This window comes from Quercus lobata, chromosome 6 (assembly GCF_001633185.2).
Source record: "Quercus lobata isolate SW786 chromosome 6, ValleyOak3.0 Primary Assembly, whole genome shotgun sequence".
NCBI lineage: Eukaryota > Viridiplantae > Streptophyta > Magnoliopsida > Fagales > Fagaceae > Quercus > Quercus lobata.
Genome location: NC_044909.1, coordinates 18,450,894 through 18,475,005, shown reverse-complemented (window position 1 = coordinate 18,475,005; position 24,112 = coordinate 18,450,894). Strand labels below are relative to the sequence as shown.

The following is a 24,112-nucleotide window of genomic DNA, read 5'->3' as shown; positions in this document are numbered from 1 at the left end:
AATTGACTTCATTTGATTGATTAAGAAAGAATTAACTTTACTTTTATGTTGCCATTTAAATTCAAATTGATTACCTTAATTATCTTGAAACTTTTTAAGACATCTTCCTTCAAGTAAGTGTTGATTGAATTATTATTTAAATCTTGAAGAATTTTAATAAATGTTAACTTTTCTTATGTTTAAATAATCAATTGTTTCCAAAAGAGATTGAATCCTAATTGACTAATGACTTAAATCTTTTAGAAAATATTGAGCATTAATGAGTCGAAAGTCTTCCTTACTTATCTTTGATTCTTTTAATTGCCTTGTAGGGTTAATGTCAGATCTAGAGAGTGGATGAAAGAGAAGGGTGAAGATGCATTAGGGTTTAGGCTTAAAGAAGGAAGGAAAGAAAAGTCTTAGATATCTTAGGTTTTATTACATGTATTGTACAAAAGGAAACAAAACAAGGTGAAAGATATGTAATTAAAAGCATACAAAAAGAGTTTAAGGAAAGATAATAAAGCATAACATTAAAAGCAAATAAAACGTAAAAGGCAAGAAATTTGGATTCTACCTAGATTGGTGTATGCTATAAGAGCGTACGCATCTTTCTACTAGCATACGCATCCTTCTACCAACTTATGCATCTGAACTTCAACTGTGTATGTGGAGCAATGGTTTGGAACAATTCTCTTAGGGTGTTTTAGGTGACCCTAAATGGTATGCTAACAAGCTTGAATGTGATACCAACTAATGTTTTTAACCCTAATGAGTAGGAGACTATCTTCTAACCAAATGGTTGTTAAAGACCAGTCTAATGCTCACTGTTTCTACCCTTCAAACCTTGAACTCTTTGGTTTAGGGTTTCTGATTGTATTTTAGCAAAGTTTTAGTAAGTGAAAAATTCTAGACTAATTGGATGGTGAAAATGAGGGTTTTATAGGAAAACAAGTGTTCTAGGGTTAGGTTAAACATTTGGGCAACCAATTGATCAAGTTGGTTGCCCTAACATTTCACCAAAATGGAAATGGAGTGATTTGAGGTTTCTGTCCAGAAGGTGCATACACCACATATTAGGTGTGTATGTATCATATACATGACATACCGCCTTTTGTAAGCCTCGGCCAAATAAGGTCAAATATTAGCCTTTGGGCTTAGTTCTCGGGTCATAATAGGGTTTAGGCTTGGTTACATTAGGTCACTTTTGGGTTCTACTACTCATTGGGCTCTACAAATGATGCTGATAATTTTGTTTATGGATCGATTTCTCATCATTGGGACTGGAGACCTTAGGTATAGGTTGGAATGAAATGGTGTGTCTACACCTTATTCTAACAATAAAAAGATTCAAGAATAGACTTATGAAAGAATTACTAACTAAATATCAATCTAACAAAACAGTTTTGAAAAGAAAATAATTGATTTCAATAATCAAAATGTAAAAAACATATTTGGATTGATAAGCGAACAACTTACAATATTGAGGATTCACCCCTAACTCTAGCATATGTTCTTAAGCTTCCATAGAAAAGAAAAATCTCAAAAATTGATGAAAAATAATGTTTTCTGATGGTTGAAAAGCATGGCTTTTCTTGTATCATCTCCATATTTATAACCTAGAAAACCCTAAAACATATGCTCCAAAAAAGGGAAAATAAAACTATTCAACTCAATAGTTGGTAGACTTTCAAGTCAAATTTGACCTTTAAAACGGTTGATTTTGAAGTTTTTGTAAACACAACATTGTAGATCTACGAGTTTCCTTTCCGTGACCACAAGAATCCAGCTAATCAAATGTTGGGATATGTCAAAAATACCAAGACTGCTTAGAATATTTCCATATCAGGATTTTTTTTTCAACTTTGCCTTGAACAAATTTCTCTCTTACCATTTATATTTTCTCATATCTTTGGCTTGTTAAATGCTTCAAAAATCACTTCTCAATTGATATTGACCCTTAGATTCTCTTGATTACATGTTTATATGATTAACCGATTAGTTTTAATCTCCTAGAGGGTAATGATTATATATTTTTAGAAAACTTGCAAACTCTCATATTTATGTATAAGTGCAGGAATAAGCACAAAATAGATGTGATAATACCTACCAAAACTTTCAGTCAAAAAAATACCTACATCTACCCTATTTTGTTCACCCTCAATTTGCATGCCAGACCCTGAAAATTCCAAAACTATTAACTTGTTGACAACCCATTTTGCAACTCGCATTTAACCTTACATGGAGGGTAAAATGATAATTTCGCCTTGAAAATATGCATATTAATTTTGGTCATTAGATTCTTAATTTCATTTCACCAAAATGATTTTGATGTTGTGACGATTAAATCAACTGGTCATAAGCCTTAATTGGACCACTAGATTGAAAGTTATCATCAAATCAAGTTTTAATGGCCGAGATGTACTATCACAAATTGAGTCCGATTATATGTGATTATGAACAATTGATTCCAATTGGTTATAATAATAATCAATTTGAGATAAATGATGTGTCATAATTTGATTGGTTAGGACTACATTTTATGATAAGGTTGCACACACCTAATTAATTAGATAATTAAACGTTAATTATTCAATGAGTAATTTGTGCAATTATCTTTTAATTAGGGTAAATTTGGAATTAATTAAGTCTGAAATGGGAGTGATTGGAGCCTATTAATGTTAATTGTGCTGAAATTATTTTCTAACAAATAACCTCTACTCACCATTTCGTTGATATCGCTCAAAATATTTTGAATCTATGAATGAGGTTAATTTTCTCAGAAATTAGACATTTGGGGCTTCAATTTGAGCACAAGAACGAGACAATTCCAATCAGAATTGAGTAGGATATGAGTTTTTGAAGTTGGCTCTACAGGTTGTTACAGTAGCTGCGGGAAAACCGAATTTTGCTTGCTCCTCACTCCCACCAATCTCTACCTTTAATGCACCAGATTTCCCCCAAGGCTAAAATGAGGTCTAGGTTCATGATTCTTTATCAACCCTCATTAAATCGCCTTCCATTCATATTTCATCCACCACTACCATATAAACCCCCCATCTCCTTCATTCCAACACACAAAAACCCCCTCTCTTCTCCTCTCTTGAGTTCTAGGAAGTTGAGTAGTATTGTCATATCTTGGTCTTCTTAAGACTCAAGGTATTGAGTGAAACTCACTCTTCCTCTCCTAACTTTTATTTTCCTCCACCCTTAGGACCTCCCTCAAGAGTCTCCTCCTCCACCATATGGATCTTGCATGAAAGTATAATCTATTTCCCTAATTGTTTTTTGTGTTGCCATGGTGAGAGTTTAAAATTAAAGCATGATAGTAATCATTTAAATTCCATTGAATATGTTTGAATGTTCTTAATTGTTCTTATATGTTCATCACATGTTCTTGGTTGTTCATCATATGTTCATGCATAACATTGATTTTAATCTTAAATCCACATCAAAAATATGAAAAACATGTTTGTTTAATAGTTCTTTCAAAACCTTGAATCTAAGATATCACAATCCACACACATTCACTAAAATTTATTTGAAATGCTTAATAAATGGAATTAGAGTTTATCACATGCACACACAATGAATTCAACATGCAAATTGATGGATGACATATTCGATGATGTGATATGAATGTTGGTTACTATAGTTTAAAAGACTGGTTTCACTGGGTAAGGTAGGTGCCTAACACCTTCCCACCTTGTAACATAGGCTCCGAACTTAGATCAAGGGTTGATAGACCAATCCTTATCCTTATAAGTTTCAATTTTTAGATTGTAACTAAGAAACAAAGTCATGTACTTTATCTTACATTGTATCTAGGACCAAATCCATGCAATTTCTTATGATCAATGTAAATTCAATTGCAAATCAATAAAATAAGGAATTTTTTAATTTTGGTTTTCTTATTTATTCCAATAATTAAATAAGTAGCAACTCCATTGTAAAACCCTTAATCTATAGGGGAAAATATAACTAGTCGAACCTTTATTTTGAGAGACAATAACACAACTCCACCCATTCACATGGGTTTGGCCCAACACCTATAAAATGGGCCAGGGGCGTAGTCTCTCACATAACTTTTCTCCATAGGGCCGTGGAAACACCTAGATTGACATGGTACAACCTGTTCAGGCATCAGAGCACTCAAAGTGCCATTTTAGGTCAAAATGACCAAAATGCCCCTGGTCAACCTTGGGTTGACCAAAGGACAAAATTGGTCAAAATCATCTCAAAACAACATTTTTTATGCTTCTATGTCAAACCTAAGCTACTTGAAGATTTTCGTCAACTTTGACCAAGTTTGACCCGAGGTTAACTCTCGAAGGCACTAAAAACCCTAATTTTGATTTGACCACTTGAATAGGTTAAAACCAGCTTCATTGCAAAGAGCATCAAATTCCCTTTCCAAAGACTGTTCATGGGTCGAAATTGGAGTTAAAACCGTTGAGATATCTTGAAAACCGTGTTAGGCTCGTCAGCTCACTTCCTAAGGCCATAACTTGTGATCCAACCTTGGATTTTCAATTTCTTTAGTGTTATGGAAACTAGACATCTGGAAATTTCCAGGGACACCAAGATCAGTTCAATTGGAGTTTTAGAATACCTTCAAATATGCGATCGAAGTCAAAACCGAAAAGCTAGAAAATGACGAAATTGTTGACATCAACCCGATGCACCTTTAATGGCTGCTAGGAACTTTCTTGCTTATAAAAAGGACAAAATGCCCTCTTCTAAATCATGTTTTGATGGGGATGAATTTTGGGGTCTTGGGGCATCTTTTCTAGGCAGTTTTCTCCCTCTTTTCTCTACATTTCTCTCCAAAAAGCACCTAAAAAACTTGGATCTTCCATTTTTCTACACATCAATAGGTAGTGATCTTGCTCTCATCTTCTTCTCCTTGGTCCTTGTACCTTTGATTTGAAATTTAGGGGTGTAGGTGTAGCTTTTTAGCTACAATCTACACCCATTTAATTTCCTAGCATGTTTATTGCTTTATCTTGCTTTATAATATGCTTTATTGCTTTTCCTAGCATGTTCTTTGCTTTATCTTGCTTCCTAGCATGTCTCCTTGCTTTTTGCCATGTTTTAATGCTTTGATGATATTGGTATAGCCTTCTTGGGCTAGGATATGCCTAAATTCCATGTTTGTGCTTAGATTTGTATGCCTAGGTGCTTTTTGCCATGTTTATGCTTAGATCTACATATTTATGTGCTCCTTGCCATGTTAATGCTTAGATCTATTTGCTTATGTGCTCCTTGCCATGTTTTTGTGTCTAGATTTACATGTTGGTTGCTATGCCATGTGCTTCTATAGCCTTTTTGTCTCTTGATATGTCTCTTTCTTGTGCTTTGGCCCTTTTAGGTAGGGTGTAGATTTAGATCTTGTGGTCTAGGCCTACATCATACACCTAGACCTATATCGAAGGGTTTGGATCATTTCCTTTATGCATGTGTATGCTTATTTGCTTCTATACTTTATATCCCATGTGTGCCTGTCTAGATCTAGGCTTTGCCATGCTTTGTGCCCCCCATGGGCTTGTGCTTGTATGGTTGCATCTGTCCCTCTTATGGCTTGTTCGGGTGTAACCATTTAGGAGAACACATCCCCGTGATGTTGGTTTGCTTGATGCATACTCTTTTTCCACTTCGTGTAATGTTATGCTTGCCTTGCTTGCTTTATGCCACCCGTTTGGCTTTCTTTACTTCTTTGCATTTTTACAAGTTTGCCAACATGTTCATGCATGAGTCCTTGCTTATCAAACCTAATTCCTACTATCTTATGCGGGTTCACACCAGCCTTTGATACACAAGACCCCGAGTCATTTTTAGGAATTTTGTTTGAAAGGACTTGTGTCTTCTATACTCCAATCCAATTAATGGAACTATGGACATCCGATCCAAACCTACATTTGTCCTCCTAGAACACCCCCTTTTGTTTGATAACATGTTGTTTGCCCCCATTTGGATCTCTTTGCTAGTGTGTTTCTTTGCGTGCTCACTTTACCCTTTGTTATCTCATTTGCTTGTCTGCTGGCTACTTTCTTTGATTGTTTCACGTACATGCATGGAGCAATGATGCTTGGAGCAAGGGCACAACCTCCTAGGTGCAAGCAACAAGGGCAAGGATGCAAGCAAGAAGACGAAAGCTTAAAAAGGGAAATGTTTAGTAGATTAAGAGGCCTAGCCTCCCTAAGTGGTTACATTTTTCTCCCTATCTCTTAGCCTCTTCTCTAGTGCATTGTATTAGGGTTTCCTCTGCATATACCTTTTATCTTTCCTGCACCTTGCTTGGGCCGCATTCCCTGGGTATGGCAATGTCTGTTTTACATTTCCTATACCTTGTTGGGCCATACCCTTGGGATGTTGGCAATGTCTACTTTACTTTCTCGCTTTGTGTGATAGCATTGTGCATGATGTAAATATATATATATGCCTGAATGTAGGTGATTGTGCACTTTGTATGATGGACTCTCATGGCTACGTGAGCAACCCTCTCTAGTCACGAGTGCTCTTGACCTTGTAGAGTGGGTATGTGCCAAAGACATTTGTTGTAGGTGTATATTCACGCTATATTGTGTGCATAATTATCGCGGTGTGATCATCCTGATCCATGTCACCAAGTGACATTGGTTCCCCCGTGTATGTGACACACATCAATATGTTTGATGCTTTGAGGGGCTCTAGCTCATCCTTGCATAAGCATTTTGGCACTCACCATATACACAAGCATAAAACCCTGCCGGTGTGCCATAGCGCACCAAATGTGAAACTTTGTCAGATTTTCATCATGAAAATGGGGCACCTTCGTTGCCATATTCGCTGTGAGAATAGTGTTTTGTGTGTTATGATGCACCTGAGGCAAAGCGTTGCCGAATTTTCGCCACGAAAATAAGGCGAAATGCTACCAGATTTTCGTCGTGGAAATTTGGCACCGATTCCAAACACACTAGGGAAGCATTGATCAATACCACACCCTTTCTGAAACCAAACCTCAAAGCCCAATTCGTTTAAAGCCCCGAAATCTAATACCAATAGCTTGATTTTTACTTGCCAATTTCCTTAAATTACGATTTTACCAAAACAAAGGACTGTCTACGGACAGACGTTATGGGGTGCCTAACACCTTCCCAACACATAACCAGACTTTCAAATTTAAGAATCAAGATTTTGTTACCCATCCACATTAGATTAGGAAAGACAACCTTTTTGCCTAGGATTGGTAATAAACTCAAATAGAGTCAAGTGACCAATCACACCTTAGAAAAAACCCAAAAATTGGTGGTGACTTCACTTACCTTTGGTAACTCTATTAAAATTAACTCATTTTCTAGTCACACATTAGAGGTATACCCTCCTCTACAGCACCCAAGCTCCCGAGCCTGTACATTTTAGGCACACATGAGCTTCGCCGCAATGGGTGGTCAAACCACCGCGAGGCATCGATACTACCAAAACTAAAATAATATTGTATTTATCTTAGTAATTTTATGCAAATATCAATGTACCACTACAATTCAAGTATAAGTGTTTGTAGGGTGTAAGGGGCAAGGGCTAGGGTTCAAGTCTTCTAAAGGGTAATTCACACACATATACATTTAAATTAGGTTATAGTAGAATTTCTATCTTGTATAAAAAATAAAAATAATAAAAAAATTTGTAACTAAATCAAATGTGTAGAAAACCAAAGAAGAAATCCATCCTAAAAGATCATCCCATCTTAATATGGAATTTAAATTTGGAGGTAGGCACGATCATGGAATTAAAACTTCAAACATACACTAGAATCATGTAAATTTGTCTTATATAAATCACTTATTGATAGGGAATTTGAATTTTAAAAGGGGAGAAATTCTAGAATCAAAGGATTCAGCAAGCAATTTTTGGGTATGACCTAACATTTATTTTTGAAATTTAAATCCTAACATAATTAACCACGATCTAAACAAACCTTTTTCAAATCTAGATTTCAAGAAAGAGAAGGGATGCAAACAACACCAATCGTGCTTCTTAATCAATGCGCTAATTGCAGAGAATTAGTTAATTATGTAATGAATTAAATTCCATGTTTACATACCTTGAACCTAGGAATTTGAATTAACTAATCTATCATGTGAGGAGCTTCAATGTTAAAAAGTTAAAATAAAGAGAAATGATATATCCACAACATTTTCACAACATTTTTATAACAAATCTTAAGTAGCAGGTTGTTACTTTTTTTTTTTTTTTTTTGAGAATCAAGATAGCAATATCTTATTAGCTTAGTCCATTCAAATCAGCCATGTATACAGAGTTAAGGTTTGGTGGTATTTCTTCCATCCAGATAGACATATCAGGGGTAGAGGGTGCTCGTCGAGCTAAGGCATGTGCCAATCTATTACAATGCTTCCTAACATGAGATAAACTAAGCGATGAAAACTGAGACATAAGAATATGAATATCTACAGTTAAATGACCATAATGAGCTAGAGAGTTGCAGCTCGTTGCTAAAGAATTAATCAATACTTCAAAGTCCCTTTCAAGAGTGATGTTTTTGAAACCAAGTTCAAGTGTAAGCACCAATGCTCTCCGTGCAGCCAAGACTTCTACCTCTATAACTGAACTAGGCAGAGGTATTTGCTGAGTAAGTGAGGCCATGATTAGTCCTTGGTCATTACGGATCACTACTCCCAAGCCAACAAGTTCCTCCTTCACAAAAGTTGCTCCATCGAAGTTGACTTTATAGGCATGTTGATCTGGTGCCTTCCAAGCGCTACCTGATGGTGTCGAGATTGTTGAACACCAATGCTACAAGAAATTCTCTTCAGGATTCAGTCTTGAGCAAAATCAACCACCTGGCCGAGTGGAAGTGCAGGCTTGCCCAAGTGCAAGTTATTCCTCCTATTCCATAATTTCCACAACACAGCAGCAAAAAGGTCGGGCTCCTTGTTACTTGCAAAAATAAGCTCAAAAATGTCAGTGAAAGAGGAGCACGCCTGATGCATGCTATGGTTACATTGAGCCCGAGATCTCCAAACAGATTGCAAGGATGGGCAGAGGAACAAGGCATGAACCACATCTTCCTGATGCATTTTGCAAGCATCACAGCAGCCCTCAGTAATGACCCTTCTATGGATCAGATTGGTCTTGGTTGGCAAAGAATCCTTACAACCTTCCAAGCTAGATGCTTAACTTTATTTGGGACTTGAAGCCCCCAAATTTTCTTCCATAGTGGCTAGAGCACTGAACTATCTAAAGGTCCAGGTAAGCCATGCTGCTGTTGCTCATGTAAGTACCTATAGCCGGACTTAACAATATAGACTCCATTGAGGTTAAAGGGCCAAATTAGGACGTCATCTTGTATTGATCTATAGAGAGGCATATTTTTTTATAAATTCTGCTTCAAAGTCATAAAACAAATTGTCAATGACATCCGTCTTCCACTCCTTAAGGTCCAGGTCAATCAAGTCACAAACCATATTCACTCCCCTCCCTTCAATCCATGGTGATAAAACCTTAGGATTACAGGATTTAGGCAACCAATTCTCACCCCAAATTTGGACAGACCTGCCTAACCCAATCCTCTATTTCGCTCCTCGTTTGATCACATTCCTACCCTTCATAATACTCTTCCAAGCATACGAGGAATTGGCTACAATTTTTGCCTCCATAACCGAGGTATTAGGGAAGAACTTTGCCTTGAAAACACGGTAGAATAAGGATGACTTATCATGGAGCAAGCGCCAAGTTTGTTTGGCCAAGAGTGCATCATTAAATAGAGACAAATCTTTAAACCCTATACCACCCTGTGTCTTGGGTTTACAAAGTTCCGACCACTTCACCCAGTGAATCTTCCTATTATCACCCCTTTGCCCCCAAAAAAATCTATAAATCATGCTCTCAAGTTCATGGCAAAGTGAGGCAGGTAGTTTAAAGCATGCCATGGTATAAGTTGGGAGAGATTGTGCCACCACCTTAATTAGTATTTCTCGGCCCGCCTGACTCAGTAACTTACCCTCCCAACCTTGAATTCTCTTCCATACTTGCTGCTTGATGTAGGTGAAACTTTCCCTTTTATTTCGACCAACTAATGAAGGAAGTCCAAAATATTTCTCTTATTGTCGAACAATAGTAACACCCAATATGTTTTGAATTGTTGTTTGAGTATCTGTAGGGGTGGATTTACTGAAGAAGATAATGGTCTTATTACGGTTGATTTGCTACCCAGAAGCTCTCTCATACTTGGCCAACACCTTAAGCAAGCTCTAACATTCCTCTTCTCTAGCTTTGCAGAAGATTAGGTTGTCATTGGCAAAAAAGAGGTGAGTGATTCTAGGTCCATTCTGGGAAAGAGATACACCTCGAATGTCACCATTGTGGGTTGCCTTACTGATTAAACCATGGAGACCTTCAGTACACATGAGGAAAAAATAGGGGGACAATGGATCTCCCTAGTGCAAACCATGTGTGGGAGTGATATGCCCATGGGGCTCCCCATTAATGAGCACCAAGTAAGAGGCTATAGTGATACACATCATCATCAATTGTATCCATCTAGGATGGAAACCTATCTTTGTCATCACTTTCTCCACTTCCTCAATGTTGAATTCAGCCACCAGTATATCATTCATCTCATCGGTTACAACTTATGGAATATTCTCAATGACCTCCTCAAAACTACTAGGGCTACCCGAGGTAAAGAGATTTTGGTAGAAGTCTACAATGGTGGCATTAACTTGATCTTGGCTTGAGCACCACCCTCCATTAGCATCATGCAGCCTGGTAATAAAATTTCGCCTCCGACACTGAGTATCCTTGCAATGAAAAAACCGAGTATTACGATCCTCATCATGGAGCCATGCAACTTTGGACCATTGCCTCCACATTTTGGCTTCTTTATCAAGGAGTTGATTGATCTCATCCTCCAACAACCTCATATGGCTTAAGTCCCCAAACTAGATAGCATGTTGCTCTGTTGCTTTTAGCCGCTAATGAGCAAATTCCAATTGTTTCTTAACACTACCAAAGGATTTTTTACTCCATTTAGACAAAGCCGCCCCACATGACTCAATCTTCCTTAGCACACAGGTATCCCATGACTCATTGGAGTTGACACACCACATAGCCTCTACGGTGTCACTACAACCCTTTTTAGTCATCCACATTTGTTCAAAGCGGAATGGCTTTTTAAAATTGCAATACATATGCTCAGGTGAAATCCATAATGCTTTATGATCTGAAGATGTGACATCTAAGCGGTGTACTTTTGTACTTGCAAACATTGAGAACCACTCATTAGTAGCAACTGCTCAGTCTAATCTTTCCCATATAGTAAAATTAGGATAGTGTTTGTGCCAAGTGAATGGAAAACCAACAAAATCAAGATCCATAAATCCACACTCATCAAGAATATCCCTAAAGGCCTGCATTTGATGATGGGGCCAAGATCGCCCACCTTGCTTCTCAGATTGCTGTGTGATTTCATTAAAGTCCCCTGCACACAACCAAGGTATAGACCCAAGGTGGTTTAGAGCTCGTAGCTTGGACCATGCTTCATGTCTCTTAGTGGTATCCGGTTCTTCATAAAACCCGATGAACCTCCAAGCATTCTCCTTGCCTTTATTGATGATAGTATCAATATAATTCTTTGAATATTTTTCAACTTCCAAGGGAAATCCTTCCTTCCACAAAATGGCCAACCCTCCCGCCTTATTACATTGAGGAAACACAAAAAGATTTTTAAATTGAATACATCTTTGAACCTGTTCTAGCCTTGCTTTATCTGTCCATGTCTCGGCTAAAAAAACAACAGAGGGATTTTTTGCCTACACGAAATCTACAAGCTGGTCTTCTATACATAGGTTCCCAAGCCCACGACTGTTCCATACTAAAAAATTCATTGCTTCTAGCAGGGCTGGAAACCAGCCTCCGCCAATATCTTTTTATTATCTTCCACAACCTATGAAACCGCATAACGTTTACTTGGTAACTCAGGTTGAACCTCATTTAAAGCACATTTACTCCCACTGATTGGGCTCAAATTGTGTATGTGTTCCACATTGGCTCTGAATATTCTTTTCCAAGAGGAGATATGGTTCAGGTGAGGTGGGGAAATTGGTTTGGTTGGAATATTTGGGCTAGTATCATGGGTGGAATTTGTGATTGGCAGGTCAAAAGGTGATGTGGACATGTTTGAGGTGTCATTAATATCATGAGAGTGAGGGTGCGGAGAGACGGGTTGAGGTGGCATATGGCTATGTTGGACAGGTGTAAGGGATGTGTCATGCATAGGGTTATCATATTTCATCAAGTCCTGGTCTATTGATTCTAATTGTTTGTCAAAGGTTATGTTTGAAGTGTAAATAGTCCTGGGTCCATGTGTAAATGTGTAGGGCCAGTTGTGTTGTTTTCTATATGGACAAAATCGGTTGACATAAAGGCAGAATGAGAATTATTTTGGAAAGAATCAGACTTGACCAAATCAGCTAACGAATTACCATATGTGGCTCGTAGCATGTCAGAGGTCGGTGTGGTTAGCGTAACCCTAGCCGCCGTTGAGTTCCCCTTCTCATCAGACCGCCGTTGGCCTGGGCGTTCTTCCTTCATCTTCGAATAAAATCCCGGCACCTCAACTATAGAGTTACGAGCTCCAAACCATGGTGAAGCTTTCAGCCATGCCTTGTATTCCTTGTTTGCATCAGTTTGTGATCTGTCACTCTCAATCCATCGATCACAGTCTTGGTCATTGTGTGTGAGGCAGCCACACCAATAGCTAAGATTGGGAAGCCTTTCATATTTGAAGGAGACGCAAAATTCTCTACTATCATCAAGTGTGACCACCATCCCATGGCAAAGTGGCTGTGAAACATCCACCATAACCCGGACCCGCATAAATCCCCCACACTCTTTAGTCTTTGCGTTTGGTGATTTCAAAATCTACCCAGCGGGTTCACACAGCTTTTCTACCACCGTTGTAGTCATAAACTTCACTGGAAGACCATGTAGTTGAATCCAGAATGGGGTGCTATTGAAGTCTAAGTCCTCTATTTTACAAACCCCATCATATTTTTTGCAAAATCATTAAGTGTTTATCAAAGCTCCATGAGGCGTTTGCAAGGATAGTATCAACTTTAGATTCACTGTTAAAAGTAAAGAGCATGATATGGTTTCCCAAGTTCTTGATTTTGAAACCTTTTTTGGACCGCCATATAGGAGTAAAGGTGGCTGCAACGGCATCAGGGTTTAGTGCTCTCTTGGTAAGAAACTTAGCAGTGATGATGGAGACAGAGGCAGCCATCTCATCTTGTAACCAGACCTTGGGACCTTCTCTCTAGGAGATGGTGAGGCTAGACCACTTTTTGGTGAGATCGCCCATGAGTAATCTTAATGTTAGGTTCAAATTTGAACCAATAACAACTAACCACCTATGATTTGTTGTGAAAATATTGTAAAAATTTTGTGGACGTACTGGGAAAATTAGTTACAATCAAACATCTACTTAAATTGCCTAGTTAAATTGAATATGTGGAATATCAGATAAAGGAATATATTATAAATTTCAAATTTCAACCTTAAAATTTGGAATTCATGCTAAATTCTTGCAAATATAACTTATTGACTACTAGGAATTTCTATAATAAAAAATAATAATAAAAACCCTAAAATCAAGGAATTTAATGAGGAAAACCAATCAGGGGGATGTAAACACCATTCTAGATAGGATAAAAAAAAAAAAAAAATTGTGAGAGGTGGTGTATCCCACTTGAAGTAGGCGTATGCCATCTCTATTCAATAAAAATTCTAAAAAATTCAAGCATGCTATTTGCTATATTCAACTACGTATGAGTATGAACATTGTTGGAAAAACTAGACATTTTCAGGAACCGGGAACCAATCAGGAATTCAGGATTCATGAACGTAAATGGAGTTGGAGTACGCCAGTTGAGAATAAGGCATATGCCTTTAGGAACACTCGTATGCTCCTTTGTACAAAAATGTTTATACAAAGGCTAAATATTACATTATTTATGACCAAAATATAAACAAAGATATAAATGGACAGAAATGAAAATAAAGAGCGAGTAAAATAACTACAGTAAAAATGAAAAATTGAAACAAAACGACCAAAACCAATACAATGATGAAAGGGGTTACCGATTACATTGTAATGATTAGTTCTCCCATATATGTGTTACTTTGTAGCATTTTTAATTGGTCTCTCAGTTATTCACCTGCTGACACCATTTTGCAACTTCCATTTCGCATTATTTGTATCTTTTGTGTATATCATCATCAAATTACATCATAGGGGTAAAACTACGATTTTGATCATTTGATTTCAAATTGCATTTTATGACATAAATTTTGAAATCATCACAATCAAAATGACAATTAAAGAGCTTTAAATGAACTACCAGATTGATTGAAAAATATCATGTAATCAAGCTTTAATGGTTAATGTGCACTCGTTCTGACTATGTGTGCTTATGAACTATTAATTCTAATTGGTCTATTTTTATTCCAAAAGTTAAATTTAATGACATGTCATAACACAATTGGTGAAGGATATGATTTATCATAGAGTTGCATGTGCATAATTCAATCTGATTGTCAAAATGATAATGATAACCTCTATTTTTGGTGAAATTACTCTAGTAAAGGGATGATTTAATGATAATTGAGGCACAAAAATTGTGGAAGGAAGTTAATTGGGGCTTATCTATATATCTGTATATCTATATATATAATAATAGGTAAAGCTGAGAGAAAATCCAATTAGATTTCAAATTGGAATTCAATTAGAGTCTAATTTTGTGCCACGTGTCCCAACTAATCTAAATTTTTTAATTTTAGTGTCAAGTGAGTTAATTTAATGTAAAAATTGGATTTCAATTTAAGTTTAATTTTGCGACATGTGTCCCATCTAATCTAAGTTTTTTAATTTTTGTGCCAAATGAGTTAATTTAGTGTAAAAAAAACGAGGAGTCCAATATAGGTAAATCATAAAAAACATAATTTTTGAATGATTTTATATTTACGAGCTTTTTTTTTTTTTTTTGGTAGAACGAAAAACAATTCAAGTTTACAAGTTTTATATATATATATATATATTAATAGGTAAAGCTGAGAGAAAATTTATTTAGATATCAAACTGGAATTCAATTAGAGTTTAATTTTGCACCACGTGTCCCATCTAATCAAAAAAATTAAATTTTGTGCCAAGTTAGTTAATTCAGTGTAAAAATTGGATTTCAATTAGAACTTAATTTTACGTCACGTGTCCCATCTAATCAAAGTTTTTTTAATTTTTGTGCCAAATGAGTTAATTTAGTGTAGAAAACGAGTCCAATCTAAATAAATCATAAAAAAACATAATCATATATTCAACACTATATATAAAATTAGAGGAAGAGAGAGTTTGAATGATTTTATATTTATGAGCCATTTTTTTTGTATAACTAAAAACAATTCAAATTTTATATGTCATTTATATATATATATATATAGGTAAAAATTAGAGAAAATCCAATTAGATTCTACAATTGAAGTCCAATTTTGCACCATGTATCCTAAAATATTTATATTTAGAGAGAGTCTTATTTCTTAATTTTGGAATCAAATGTGGGACCATATTATAAACATCCATTCAAGTGAGTTATTATGTATAAAAATCAAAGATTCTAGAATTAATGAACATAAAAATATTTTAAAAAATGGACAATTTACATTTTCTGCCTAATAACATTCTTACAAGACTTTTTAAAGAGTTAAAAAAAAAACTATAAGAATGACTATCAATAATATTTAAATTATATATGTAAGAATTATACTATATATCTTTTAAGTATATCCATGCATATGCATGAGATTACAAGCTAGTTTATGGTAAAAGATAGTTACTTTGGGAGCTATTAATGATAATTGAGCTGAAACTCTTCTCCAATAAATGACATATGCTCACTATTTTGTGAATATCCCTCAAATCACTGTGAATTTTTGGGTAAGGTCCATTTTTTTGGAAACTAGACATCCATGGTTTCAATTTGAGCACAAAAATGAACTTATTTTTCTTTAAGAAACAAGTGAGATATGATTTTTTGAAGTTGACCCTACTGGTTGTTATAGGAAGCTACTAAAAGAACCGAACTTTTAACTCATTTGCTTGCTCCCCATTCCCTCAAACTCTTAATTAAATTCTCCAAAGTTAGAATTTTTATAATCTCACATTGAAAAAGTCTCATTCTAAACCCCACAGCATCCAATACAAAAACCCCCCTCTAGTATTAGTTCAAGGCACTCTAAAATCTTAGAACTTCCTAGTAAACTGATCTCTCTGTGTGGAGTTAGTACTTAGTAGTAGGAAAATGCCTTCAGTGTCTTAGACCTATTGGCCTCAATTCACTATAAGTGATAGTTTGGACCTCCTGGTCTCAAGCTACCAACTTCCTATTCACGAATTTCCCTCTAGAAAGTTGTGATCCCTATTTTCTAGAGTTAATAGTAGGGAGGTGCTTTGGTGTCTTAAACCTTCTGATCTCAATTCACTAGAAGGGATAGCTTGGACCTCTTGGTCTCAAGCTACCAACTTCCTACTTATAAATCCTGCTCTAGAGGAGTTTTCTTGCTTAGAGTGTTCAGGAGTATTGGTGCATGTAGGTAAGGTTTCTAAACCTCTTCGTTTTTTACTATGCTCTAGCTTTTAGATTCAAGCATGCTTTATTTTCATGTTCTTAGTTAGTTCTTGTTTGTTTAGCATTCTAGATCTAGGTTTTGCTTAGCTTTTCATAGTTTTTGTGTTTCTAGGGTTTTTAATTCAAACATTATGTTCACATGTTTAGAATTATGGTTTTTCCTAGTTATGAACGTGTTTCCATGCTTTTGATTTAAAATACTAAAATCACATGTTCTTGCACCCTAGATCTATGATTATTTTGTTGATTAAAGTTTGGTTCATAGATTCAATTTGCTAAAAAGATCTATTTTTTAGAACATTATTTTTCTGCACTATTCATCACTATTTTTCTGCACTGTTTTATACATAAAATCAGCACTGTTTTTTGCATTGAAAAAATTTGCACTGTTTTAAATTAACTTTCTGCTTAAAATATTTTCCTGCATCAAAATAGTTTGCTTCCCTTATGATAAAAATAATTTTGTGTTTTAGTTTCAAGAATAAAATATGTTTCAAAACCAAAACTTCTTTTTAAAATTAAATCTCTTTACAAATCTCAAGGTCTTTTTCAAAATAAAAATTGTTTTCAAAATCTATTTGGATCTATGAATTAATCTTAGTCTCTAATTTAATTCTAGGCTAAGAACTCAATAACATGTTCACATGCTCTAGATTAGGGTTTGTCATATATCACACCATATTCACCATGTCTTTCAAAATTAACTTTTTGCATGCCTAGAATAAGGTTTCATCATCAATGTTTGTTTCAATCTCTTTACAATCATATGTTCTTGGATGATACAAATTCTTGAATAATATGATATGATCATTGGCCACTATAGTGTAGAAGACTAGTTTCACCAAGCAGGTTTGGTGCCTAAAACCTTCACAGTCTTGCAACCTAGCCTTTAAACTTAGATCTAGGGTTAGTAGATTATGATTTTTCTTGTAATATTCTATTTTTTATATTGTAACTAGGAATTGAAACTTTGGATTTTTGTTTTAGATTGTATCTAGGACCAAAGCCACGTAATTTTCTAGTTATTATCAAAGAAATGTACATTTTCAATTTATCAATAAGAACGTTGCACTTTTTAATTTGATTTTCTTGTTTTTCCAATTAAATAAGTTGCAACTCCAAGTAAACCCTTAATCTAGGGGGCTTGATAACATCTGTAGTAGCTGTACACTCTCTTGAGAGGCAATAACATGACTCCACTTATTCGTGTGAGTTATGCCAAAACATTCTTTAGGTTTGGGCCAGGGCCGTGGTCTCTCACATCAACACCATAGTTTGGGCATATTGGATTAAAAGGGATCAAAACTATGGAAACAAGAAGAGAAAACTCTAAAAGCATAGGTAATTTATGGTTGAAAACTAGAGAAAAAAAGAAGCATTTATAGGGAGTTTATGTTCTGAATACTCTTTCAAAAGCATTTCTTTAAACCAAAATAGTAAACGATGTAAACTTTCCTTACTATATTACTCTATGCCAATGCCAAATATGATTCTCCTAAAGGGTCAAAAGGCAAGAGCCTTTTGGCTCTTAGTGTGATGCCCCAAATCTAATTTGGATATTGTCTAAGTGTGTGTTATATGGGTGTGTGATGAGTCCCACATCAGGCATTTATTGGGTACACCTAAGCTTTATTAATAACCATAAGGAGCTGCAATTGTGACTAAATCTGTAGAGGTATAGCACAAATGTAATTAGGGTTTTTCCTTGGGTCGTTACATATGGTATATATGTAACAAAACTGGTCTGGTACCCCAGTGTGGGCTCAAGGACAATACGATTTGATTTGTATATTGTCTAAGTGTGTGTTGTGTAGGTGTCTAATGACTCCCACATAGGATATTTACTAGGCAGATAAGAGCTTTATTAACAACTATAAGGAGTCTTAAATCGGGAAAACTAGTAAAAAATCAATCAAAATAAGAAAACATTGATCAAGAATTAGTAAAAATAAGGAACCAGTCTCTTTTTCGGTTTTTTGACCGTTTTAGTTCTTAAAACCATGGTTCCTATCATCAAAATGACATACTATTATTTTGAATTTGATTTGCCACTAGAATGGTAAGAAGCTAGAATGAAGACTAATATAGGGAGAAATTACACTTTACCACCCTAAATTATACATTAAATTATACTTTGCACCCTAAACTATCACACTTTGCACCCCGGTGTTATTTTGTTGTTATTTTTAACGAAACACTACTGCACGTGAAAAACACATGCATTTTGCTTAGGTGGAACAAACTTAAAAGATTGAAACACCCTTCTTCAAAATCAATTAAAACAAAAGCCAATTTTTTCCACATCTCTCTCCTTGTGTCATGCATGCTGGCATCTTCCCCAAATTCAAATTCTTGTAAACCCTAAATTCCTAATTCGGAAATTGCTTCTGCTCCACCACTACTCCACCATCCCTTTGCTATCTCTCCACCACCACGACACCATCCCTCCTCAATTATTTCCCTATTCATCACTCATTACTAATTTCTAAGCTTACCTATCTCTCTCCATTACATATTGCAAGCCAAGAGCAAAGATGAATTTAAGAAAAGACCTTGTCGTTGCTTTGGAGGTTGAGATTTGAGATCAATTAGAGTATTTTTCTGTGCTGAGATGATGTTTTCGCAAATAGTTGATGATACTTCAGAGCTGTGGATGATAACAATGAACCAAAATATTTAGCTTCAAGATTAGCTTTTCATTCTACTTTCCTGGGTGATTTGCATATGGGTATTGTTTAATCAACACTCTGAAATGGGCGTTTTGTGCACATGGGTAATTTAGTGTTTATCAGTATGTGGTGGAGAGCTAGTGAGTGACTATTCCTACTACCTATTTGTTAGTTTGTGGTGGAACCAGTAACTAAAGGGTGACACGCAAGTAATACTACTTATGAGAAGTTTGACAAAAACACCAAAAAATAATAATAATAATAATAAATACTAGAAGGGTGTTTTAGTCTTTTAAGTTTGTTCCACCTAAGTAAAATGCATGTGTTTGTCAGGTGTAGTAAAATTCTGTTAAAAATAACAGCAAAAGTAACACTGGGGTGCAAAGTACGATAAGTGTGATATTTTAGGGTGCAAAGTATGTGTTCGAATAGTTTAGGGTGCAAAGTATAATCTGATGTATAACTTAAGATAGTAAAGTGTAATTTCTCCCTAATATAGATAATCTAAATTGAAAATGGAAAAGACACATAAAGAAATGGCTGGATAACATTTTTTTTTTTTTTTGAGTGACAAGAAAAGGTTATTATGAAAACTATATCATATATCAGACAGCAAATGAGAGATTAATAGCTAATACGTTTCCAATTTCTGTTAAATATGATTTGATGTACTAACTGGCATGAAGTGGACATGCCGGAGTGTAGGGGTGTGCATGGGTCGGGTTGGGTTGGGTTAAAGGAATTTTTTGACCCAACCCACCATGGTGGGTCAAAAAAAATCCAACCCAACCCAACCTATCACATAAGTCCAACCCACATGGGTTGGGTTGAGTCGGGTTGAACTCATAGGTTGGACTAATTTTTTATTATTATTATTAAATTGAGTAGAAAAAAATATAAATATAAATATATTAAAAAAACCTAAGATTAGTATCAATATAATTCCTTAAAGGCAAACAACACTAATGACTAAATAACAATAGTAATTTTACTAGGGTTTGTGTGAACTAATTGGCTTTTATATAAGATAGGAAAAGCTAGTTATTTTAAAAATTTTATTAATTATATAATATATTTTAAATATATATATTAAATATATGGGTGGATTGGGTTGGGTTTGAAGGGTTTAGAATTTTATGACCCAAATCCAACCTAATCCGCTATCAAAAAAAATTTTATAACCTAACCCAACCCAACCCACCAAGCCCTAAAAACCGACCCAACCTGGTGGGTCGGGTCGGGTCGGTTTTGGCGGGTTGGTGGGTTGGCTACACAACCCTACTGGAGTGGTTATCAAGCATGACTAGAAATCATGTGGGCTCTGCCCACGCAAGTTTGAATCCTGCTGCTCACGTTATCTTTCATTTTTCTTTTTAAAATTTTCCAAATTTCTGTTCTAGTTGGTTCCTACTTCCTAGTGCCTGTTATTTTACTATTTAACTTATTTTTGTTACTATTCATGGGTTCCATTGCTTTTTTTGGTACTATTCATGGGTCTCACTGTACTATTTTAGCTAACTTTTACCTTTATTTACAATACTTTCAGCAAAAAGCTTTCAATTTCAGTAAAATAAGCGGATTCTAAACAGACCCCTAGTTTGAAGAAAATTTCTATAATTTTGCGTTTCTCTTTTTTAAACTAATTACGTGGGATCCATTAGAGAGGAGTTTTTATCAAGGGAGTCAATACCATATCGGAGGGTGTACTGATTTAGCTACCGATACGATATATTTCGGTTATCAGTCAATACCGGTATACCATTTCGGGTTTACCGCTATTTTATATATTTTATATATATATATATATATATATATATATAACTAACAATAAATGTGAATTTTTGTTTAATTGACTAGACATATAAAAAAAAATTATAAGGAAAATTCTAGATCTCTTTTTTACTCAAATCTGAAGTTGTTGCACATGTACAAGCCAAGGTATACCTGCCAACATTTCTTACCACTTTTTTTAGTTTTTGTTCTCTTCCACTATTTTTAGTATCTTTTATTATCTATATATATATATATAAAATCGAAACCTCTGCTAGCATCACAATTTTCCACGTCAGCACAATATTTAAAAAATAAAAAATAAAAATAAAAACATTATAACACCTCAAAACCCTAGCAACCTTACCCTCAAAACCCTAGCCACCTTACCCCTCTCTCAAGTTAAGAAATATAAAGTCACAGTTTCTGCAAACTCTCCCTCTCCAAACGTAAATATCAAATTCAACCCCTTTAATTTCTCTTTATATTTTTGAGGCTTCTATAGAGTTATAGTGAGTTATGCTGATTTTGTTTTGTGTGTGTATGTGTATAGATGGTCATAATACTCCGGTATTCCAAGAGAAGTTTGTGTTTGAAGGCCTTAGAGAGATAAGTGTTGCAGTTTGGAACAGCAATACAAAAGACGATTTCATTGGCAGCGGAAAGTAATTACTTTGTCTCATATTTTTGTTTTTTGAATTAATTTTGTGTGCTTTTTAGACCCTTTTGGATCAATTTTGTTAATTGGGATTTTTTTTTTTTTTTATAGGGTCCAATTGGGGAAGGTTCTTTTAAAGGGTTATGACGACCCCACTTGGTGTCTGTATACTAATAGTGGGGGGTAAGTGCTATAAATTACTAACCCTTTTAAGTGTATAATCTATTTTTAAAATTATCTATAATATTTTGTTCTCCGAAAATTTTATCTCTTTAATTTTATTATATTGTGTTTCTTAAACTATAGACATATTTTCTTTGTTTCTTATTTTCAATAATAAATCATTTTATTGCAATACCGGTAATTGTTTGAGAAATCCAATATGTTCAAATCTCTATAGAATAGAGAATAGTAGAAGCCAATTTTATTACAACTACTTAAATTGAGTTGACTTAATTCCGTACAATTACAAAGTATAGCATGAAAGATAATGGAATTAATTGTTGTAATTTTTATTTTCTTTCCATGTTTTGAATTTCCATGTTTTTATTGTTGTTGGTGAGAAATTAAGGCTCAGTTACACAATATGTGTAAATTCTTCAGAAGGCTACTTTAAATAGTAAGTCAATGCGTCTCTTACATTTGGGTATTAGTTAGAATTATTTTCAAATTATTGTACCAATAAAAGTGAATGTGTATAAATTTTGTTTAACTATCCCGTGCATCGCACGGGTTAGTGACTAGTTATTATTATTATTATTATTAATATATATATAAATATATATATATATATATTCCTATATCTAATTGCTCCTTCCCTCGTTTTTATCACCTTCAATTAATTTTCTTTCACACATTTTTTTTTTTATGCTTCACAGGCAGGCCTAATTGATAGCTCTTCCCATTTTGTTTTCTTTTTTTCTCCCCCACATCACAAGACTGTCCTAGTCACCTGACACTTACCTCTAATTTCCAAGAATGCTTTATCTTCACACGTTTAAACTTAACTCTTCAGTTTTCAAAGTTCATTCATTTATTTATTTTTGCTTCTGATCTATCTCCTTTCCCCTCAATGGGTTCTAAGAAGGAGGGCGGTGCCCTGAATCAATCAAAAAGCTTATTGATTTGATTGAAGAGAACTAATACTATTTATTAGCTTAGCCAGCGTTCCGGGAGAATCTAGTAATTTAGTCAGTTCATAACAATCTCTGTAAAGCAAGGGGCAAAGCTTCTACGGCAACTTCCCCCTCATGTAGCCGTCGGCCTTCCCCAGCCCCCCCCCCCTTCGTCACTTCTGGCTAATAAGCATCTTTCGGCGAAGGAAAGGAGGCGACTAGTCGCTTCTGGCGAAGCTGCGAGCCTACCCTTCTCAAGCCTACTTAAATAGCTTACGCTTACCAAGCCTAGTCTACAAAAATAGGGCTACAGCAAGCAAGCTTTCCCCCTTTGTTTGTTGTGGGTCGCGCCTCACCGCAGGCACTGAATGAATGAAATGAATGGAGACCTTCCTTCCGGCTAATAAAGATACTACTCCAGTCTTCCCATTCATTCCCAGTGGATCCTTCTTCTCCCTAAGAATTAAACAAACCAAGTTCACCTATACGAGAGTGAGGAATAAAAACCGACAATCAACTTCCCACTTTTTATGTCCCACGATTCTGCTAGTTTAGAAACTAAGGAGAAGGGCAGGGCTCGCTAGTAGGTCAGAAAAGCGATAACTCAAAAATCTCCCTAAGTAGGATTTGAACCTATGACCAGTCAGTTAACAGCCGACCGCTCTACCACTGAGCTACTGAGGAACAACGGACTTAAGGAAGTCGACTCTCGTTCTTTGGAACCAACCTATGACCGAACAAAAATGGGTTCGTCACTCTTTATTTTTCACATACACCGGGAGAAAAGGTTACGATAGCAAGCCCCTCCCCGGCCGGAGAGCCCCCAGGACAAGGGGGCGGCGGTCAACCATCTACTCTCGAGATTCATATTGATCAATCGATCCCTGCGTCCTGCCAATTCGCTAAGTAGACTCACTCTACCGAAGGGCAACAAAGGCTGGAACTATTCCTGCCAAAAACAAAGGACCTACTTCTCCTCCTAGGAGTTAGCAGGTATGAGAGAGTCCCCTCTCTGTCTGTCTATCCGAGTTTCTACTACTAAGTAGCACTTCTGCTATTCAATCATAGAAATCGATTCCAATCAAGCTGAAAAAGCCCTTTCTTATTAGTAAGCTAGCGCCCTGCAATCTTTCTAAAGCGCTAACGAGCAAGAAAAGGCCCCTTACGTTTAGATAGGCTAAGGCGCCTTTACTAATATTAGAATATAAGGCGCTTCTTTCTCAAAGTCAAGTTTCGCGCTTCTTA

General features: G+C 35.6%; 1 non-coding gene across 1 annotated transcript; it reads right to left on the bottom strand.

Annotated features, from left to right (window-relative positions):
- Nucleotides 1–23,479: 23,479 nt before the first annotated feature.
- On the bottom strand, nucleotides 23,480–23,551 carry TRNAN-GUU. Its single transcript has one exon. It is a non-coding gene; the product is annotated as a tRNA-Asn (tRNA).
- Nucleotides 23,552–24,112: the final 561 nt, after the last annotated feature.